Source organism: Aplysia californica, unplaced genomic scaffold (assembly GCF_000002075.1).
Source record: "Aplysia californica isolate F4 #8 unplaced genomic scaffold, AplCal3.0 scaffold00333, whole genome shotgun sequence".
Lineage (NCBI taxonomy): Eukaryota > Metazoa > Mollusca > Gastropoda > Aplysiida > Aplysiidae > Aplysia > Aplysia californica.
In genome coordinates, this window is record NW_004797603.1 from 274,594 (window position 1) to 281,907 (window position 7,314).

Consider the following 7,314-nt stretch of genomic DNA (forward strand, 5'->3'; position numbering starts at 1 on the left):
GCCCCTAAATTTTGGTCGTGTTAGAACTGAGAGAGAGAGGGGGGTGGGGGGAAGGGAGAGAGGGAGAGGGGGGGTGAGAGAGAGGGGAGAGGGATCGAAGTGGGGCAAGGAGTGAGAGAGAAAGAGAACATGATATTCAGTCTCATTCAGCATGTGTGTATTAGTGTGTAAATATATATGTGTGTGCCTGTGCGCTGGTCAGTGATTGACCAGTGCTCTTTTTGTCATTCCCTGGCGACTGTGTTGCCTCGTCCTGCCACGACAGATACCAGTTTGGGTACCCTCAACTTTCTTATCATTATTGTTGAGGGAACAGTCTTCACGCTTTTGTCACTCAGATATGTAGAAATATTTGAATTCGTTGTTCATTTTAGTTAAACATGTTTCATGCTGTATATTACGGTATATAGGTGTATGAGCAGTAGAAAGTTGGGCTGTGTGTCAAACAACTTGAGCCATTGGATGACTGACTGGGATAATCCTGGATATCACTGTTTGATGGTTGAGTAAGTGAAACTGTCAGTGGCCACGTGTATAATGTGAGAGGTTTGAATCGTCCACTGTGAGTTGGCCACTTGTAATCTGTATGCTGCAAGTAGGTGAAATTGTTAGTGAAATTGTTACCGTCTTGTATACTGCAAGGGGGTGAAATTGTTACCCTCTTGTATACTGCCAGAAGGTGAAATTGTTACCCTCTTGTATACTGCCAGAAGGTGAAATTGTTACCCTCTTGTATACTGCCAGAAGGTGAAATTGTTACCTTCTTGTATACTGCCAGAAGGTGAAATTGTTACCCTCTTGTATACTGCCAGAAGGTGAAATTGTTACCCTCTTGTATACTGCCAGAAGGTGAAATTGTTACCTTCTTGTATACTGCCAGAAGGTGAAATTGTTACCCTCTTGTATACTGCAAGTAGGTGAAATTGCTGGTGAAATTACTGCTAATAGGTGAAATTGTTGGCCACTTGTGCGCTGTGAGTTGGTCACTGGGTGTCTGTGGGTCCTTTGCTTGGAGAGCTGATTGTTCTTTTGGTTTGTGTTTATCATTGTTGTGGGGTTGTTGGGTTTTTTTCAATGTCTTATTTGTGTGTAACGGTTTCAGGCTTAGCGGCTACCCGGGCAGAGAGTTCATTTGACCTTATGCAGTTGCGAGCACCGTAAAAAAAACTTTTGCAATAGTAGACTAACAGAGATCTGAAAGCAGGAGACAGCACTCTTTCCCCACTGAGGAAAGTGATGGTCTTTTATGCTCGTCTGTTGCCAAAGTGATGCAAGATCTTTAATTAATTCACTTGTTTTAAGAGGAAGTCACAGCACAGTCATTAAAAAAATATCGGAAGTTTTAAAGAATGATGATTCAAATGATGGCTGGATCGCTGGTTTTTCTGATCCATGGTTGGGGTTTTTGTTAAAAAAATTTTTTTTTTTTTTTCTTTCTGAAACTGTCTCAACCATTATGACCCAACAGATGACCAACTATCTCCTTCATTGTCAAGTCGTAGATGCATTTCATTTGTTTGTAAATTATTGCTTTGCCTGTCAGGGCTCAACAGTTGTGTGATTTGCTGAACCACCAACAGTAGTAAGACAGAAGTTCGGCACAAGTTTGGGAGTTTTCCCTTAGGTTTTATTAAGTATTTTGTCGTGCCACATAATTTTAGGGTGATTTTCCTTAGAAGAAAAAATTAGACATGACGAGTATCTAGTAGTGAAATTTACACAGCATACAGTACCCTTGAGAAGTACTCAATAGTTGTTTGAAATTTCACTTTTTGGCCTTATTTGTATTATTCTTATAAATATTGGTTGACTTAATTATTTAGACTTCCAACAGAGCCTTCGTTTTCTCTGTTGGATTTTTTTCTTTCTTTTTTTTTTTTGTCAAGTCGTACATTCTGAGGATTGTTTCCACTCCTTGAAAACCTTCCCATGGACCTCTAGCTCTCTTCTCTGTGGGCTGCTGTCAATTGGTAGTTCTCTAAGTAGTGGGCTGGTCCTTAAGAGTCGTCAGTTGTTTTCTGTTTTTCTATGGGGTACTGGTGTCCTCAATGCTAAGGACGGGATGTCAGATCTGATCCCTCTGACCGGTGGTCACTGCCCTTGTCCGTGGTATGAGATGATGAAATGAGATGATGAGACGATGTAATGAGATGAGATGGTACTGTACTGTCCCAGCTGAACTTGCACAGAGCAGCACGCATCAGTTGCAAACAACTGTCCCGAATATTCCCGGGACTGTCCCGGATTTGATAATGGGGAAACCAGTCTCACTTTACGTGGACCCGTTCGTTGTTTGGTAATCTGAAGGGTTTATGAAGAAGAAAAAAAAATGACCAACCTGAACGTACCCATCTCATTCCAGTGACAGGACAATAAAGAACACAAAATGGGCCCCAGAATTTGTTGGTCTATTTGTGGTGTATGAAGTAGTGGAAGAGTGAGGTATTCTCTGGTTCTATCATGCAGTCGATGTACATATATAGAATTTTTATTGTCTTTTTTTAAAAATCCTCATCTGTATGAACTGAGATTATATATAATATAATAATATTATGTGAATTTATGAAAATTTGGGCATCTTAAAAAATTGTTTACTCAGACTGTTATAGTTTTTTTTTTAAAAGATCCGCAGTGGATAAAAAAAAAAGTGATAATTTCCTGTGAGATAGAAAGAAAATATTTGTGGAAGGATTGATTGATTCATGTAGAATGATTTATTTATTCTTGAATAATGGAAAATGATATTGTGGTTGTAGTTTGTTGCTTGAACAGGGTGTTTGCACAAGCATGTAGTCATGTAGGGTGAGTAGGAGGTGCGATAAAATTTGTCTCTCGTTTTACAAGAGCTATGTTACGGCGGTTACTTCAAACTGTGGTCATCCTCCTCAGCTGTCCATTGATATCGATGATGACTGAAGCAGAATGCACGATACAATTTTGCCAGGGTGGTAGACATAGGAGAAGTAGATTGCACAAGCACTACTCCCCCTCCCTTCAGATCTTGACTTTCTTGATATACAGTATAACACGGATAGGTCGAACACAGAAGACTCGAAATCATGCATCCATCGAACTGTGCCTGTGGTCCCGGTTTTTTCTTCCTCTTTATCTTTGTAAGATATCCCTCAAACTACGGATCCCCCAAACTACCGAGGCCGGTCCCGACGAATTCGAGCCATCCGTGTTCTCTGTACTTAGAAGGAGAGACATGGTTGTCAATACTTTTGGAATCAAACAAGGTGGCAGGGTGTGTTTTACTGCAGTATAATCTAGGAAGGTGTAGGGGTCTGTTCTGCTATTTGCAGGTGGAATAAGCTGTGGTGATGGATGCTCTCGTTTGAGATAACATCAAGTGTTAATGGTAGGTTTTCCACCGAACTCTGATGATTTTCAAACTGTCACATAATATAATATTGCAACAAGTATTTAAATTGAGTTCCCAAAAGGAATTATGTTGCACACTGTAATGTTGATGCCATTTTTTTCTGTGGTCGTTGTGTTGTGTGCAGTCACTAGGCCTGTACAGTTGTCTTCCTCTCATTTTCTCTAAGTAATGCTCTGAAAAATTAATTTTTTAGCGGGTGGTTGGTGGGGGCTTTAGGCTTTAGTATGGTTTGTTCCTTCATTTCTATCAATTATCTGTCCTCTTTTTTCTTTTTTTTTTTTTATACATTTTTCTTGGTATGTTACTCTCTAGAAATAGTAACGGTAACACCTCTAATCTTCAGCTCTTGCAGGATCGATTTGTGTCGCAGGTGCTTTAAAACTCTTGGTGAAACTTAAAATTAAAACTTACCTTTATTCTTAATGAATAATGGGTCATCAACGTTTTTCTTAACACTTCCCAGGAAGTTGAGATTGTTTCGGGATGCTTTCACGTCTTCTGGGGTAATAATAGTGGGGTAATAATGGTATTATAATAGTAATTATTGAGGTTGCAATGTGCATAGAGATTGCTGTTAAGAGGGAATTCGGGCACCTTCTCTCATTATAACTCCTATGACATTTGCTCTCTTTATGTTAGAATGTGTTGCTTGTTGAATACTTTGATGTTTTCCTCCCTGAGGATTTCTATGTACATATTTGTTGTCTGAAACGAGTGGGTCCTTTCTCGTTCAGAGACCACCATGTACACAAATGAAGTGATGCGTTGGTGTTTGTTTCAAATTCATGTCATTCCAAATGTGCACTCATGTACAGTGTCATGTTGCATTTTGTACTAGGTATGTTTTATGAAGGAAAAAAAAATTGAGTGTCTACCCATTGATAAAAAAATTGAATTTCTACCCATAATTTTTTTCTGTTGAGAGTGAGAGAGCCACTGTGGTCTGGGGCAGACACTATTCGGAGACGTATCCGGCGAGTACCCATGAACTATTCAGAGACGCACCGCTTTGGGCAGATGCACTGCTTGGGGGGGGGGGGGAGTCAAACTGCGTATTATTTGCTGCAGATCACACATATAGCCACAAAAACATTCACAATTCTATTATTTTCAAGAAAATTTCAAACTTAGGTACAAAATATCAAATTATGGGTTAAAACAGGGGCAAGCCCCCCCTGTAACCCCCCAGATTTTTTTACTTTGTCTAGAGGCACAAAGCATTTTGATTGGTCAATTTCCGTTGGAGCCGTCTCCAAATAGATACTGCTGTGGTCTGGCAGGGAGACAGGCTGTTGCCCAATGTGTACGTAACGTAGTACAGTGACTTTTCACATGTAATTTAATGTTCAGTTTGCCCTGAAACTTGACTCATTGAGAATGTGGTGGACACACCTGATTAGAATCAGACCAAAGACAGTATTGGGGCATATTTCGAACTATCGTACAAAAAAAATCAGAAGCAAGAATTTGTAGATTTCATGGTAGTAGTATGCATGTTGTTGTCTTCCTTCTTAAGTTTTAGAAAAAGAAAACTGCAGAAAAAACAAACAGCATATAAACCGGCATTAATTAATAATGAAGTTCTGTTCCGTTACCAAAGACCCCCCCCCCCCCAAAGCAGCAAGTCTTCAAGTTTTGTTGAGTGAACAGAATGCCTTTCTTCAAGGAGTTTGAAGTGGTAGTGGGAAAACTTTGAGGTTTGGGCAGTAGTCTACATGGGGGGGGGGTGTTAAAGGAGTGCCAGAGTAAAGTTGCAAGTGTGAGTGGTTGGCAGGTGCTCTGGTGTGATTTGCTCTTTCTAGAACTTTCCCATTAAAACATCTATCACTGAAATCTCTCCTGTTCTTTTTCTATGTAGATCTATGTTACTCTCTTTGGAGTGACACATCTAATTAAATCTTTGCCTCTTGCATGACCTATTTGTGTTGCAATTGCCGTAAAACTCTTGCTGAATTTATTTTTTTAAAAATTAAGTTACAAAATGTTTAGAGATTTCCTGACAACACATGATCACTTTAGAATGAGTTTGAGAGCAGGTGGATGAATTGTAGATGTGCATGTCGACATTTTTTTTCTTCTCATCGTACTTCTGTGAGATGATGAGAAGCAGTTGTACTTCTGTATTTGTGGGCACTAATGACATACGTTATTGCAGGGTCCTTGTGTATCTATTACTCATCCCATCACCTCAGCGCTGCTTCTGTTTCCCATCTCACATGTTTCACTTAGTAAAATCGAGGCGTTGGTTTCATTGTTCTGTTGTTTAGCTTAAAGATAAGAATGTGGGCGGTTGGTTGGTGCTCAACTGTGGTTTGCTTCTTCTTTCCTATCAAACATCTGTCGCCTTTATCTCCCCTCCTTCTTTTTTGTGTTTGTTACTCTCTTGTAACCCCTCTAATCTTCGGCACTTATATGATGACCTTATTGTGTTGCAAGTGCCGTAAAACACTTACTAAAACTAGACTAAAAAGATTAGAATAGATCAATCTGCTTAGTGCAAAACTCCGCCATGCTATTTTGAAAACTGACATATGACGGAGTCTTGCACTTTTACTGAACTGTCGAGACGACCATTTCAGCTCCGCCGTGAGCTTCTCGCTCTAAATGTACAACTATTTTGTCACTGTTACTGCAGTATTTCTGTATAATCCCTATGCTATTTGTTCCTGCTGAGATGAGGGTTTTATTCCCGGCTGGCATTAAGTTTCAAATCTTCTTGACCTTAGATAGCTCTGGATGTTGATTTTTGAATTTTTAAACTGTATATTTTTCTCTTTCTCCTCAGTCTGCTTGAATCTTTAGTTCCATTTTTTGTTCTTTTTTTCTAGTTTACAAAACACATACATTTTTGTGGACATGTAGTAATTGTAATATTAAGTTACTGCATGTATTAGTTATTCTGCTAAAGAGAGGGGAATGGAACGATCCTGGACATGGGAAGTGAAGAGGACATTCACATTCATTTTTTTTCTTCATATTTTGTGACCAAGGAATGCTCTCATTGTATGTTACAAACCAGACCTCAGCATTCTTTGTTTCTGTGAACTGTGAAGTTTCATACTTTTATGGCATCAGCTCTCCACATGTAATACTTAAGTCGAATAGAGCAATATCTCAGTCATGTCAATGGTAGTAGACTCACTTGCTGTGGAAAAGTTGGCTTTCTGTGGGAGAGGCTAAACAGCTGATGCCGAGATTCTCTTCTTCCAGTTCTCTGAGATCTGGGTTGGTTGCACATTCCTTTTGCCTTTAGTTCTAGTGTAGGCTTCCATCTACCCATGGACACATGATTCACAACCTTTTGTTTAGTTAGATTAGACAATGAGCAGTTGTTGTTTTTTTTAGTTTGTCTTTGCCTATCACCACTAGCTCTGATATTACTGGTGTAGTTTGATTCAGCAAGTTCAGTAATTGTTGTGCATGCAAAGCCAAAGACTCTCTTTCTTATGATATTGGTTGCGTTGTAGGGGAAGAATAGTCTCAACTGACCAGAAAGCATTTTAGAACCTTGCAGAAGTTCGGTTTTTATTGTGTGTTTTTTTAGTAAAAGAATAATGGGTTGTTGTTGTTGGGTTTTTTTGTAAGTCTGGTGACTGTCTGATTAGTCTGAATGCATGAATGTCCTATCAGAATCTGACAGTGTGTGCACTTGTTGTAGTAATGTACTTGAGTCAAGTGTTTCCATCTGCAAACCCTCGCATTTCATGTATTTGAATTTGGGATTGAGAATAAAAATACGACTTGTATTAAAAAACGCTTGTAAATAAAGTGCGTTGTTACCATGCAATCTTGTGTCCTCTTGTTGAATTTATTTGAAGAGAGAAGAATGGAGCAAGGAGGAGACTGTTGTTGGTGACATTGTTGTGGTCCGTGGTGCGGGTATATAAGTAAACAGCTGATCTGCAGTATTGCTGAAGTTTAAAAAAAAT

General features: G+C 39.3%; 1 long non-coding RNA gene across 1 annotated transcript; it reads left to right on the top strand.

The window, feature by feature from the left end:
• The first annotated feature begins 73 nt into the window (after positions 1 to 73).
• On the top strand, positions 74 to 2,330 carry LOC118478024. Its single transcript, XR_004858759.1, has 2 exons — positions 74 to 781; positions 884 to 2,330. It is a non-coding gene; the product is annotated as an uncharacterized LOC118478024 (long non-coding RNA).
• Positions 2,331 to 7,314: the final 4,984 nt, after the last annotated feature.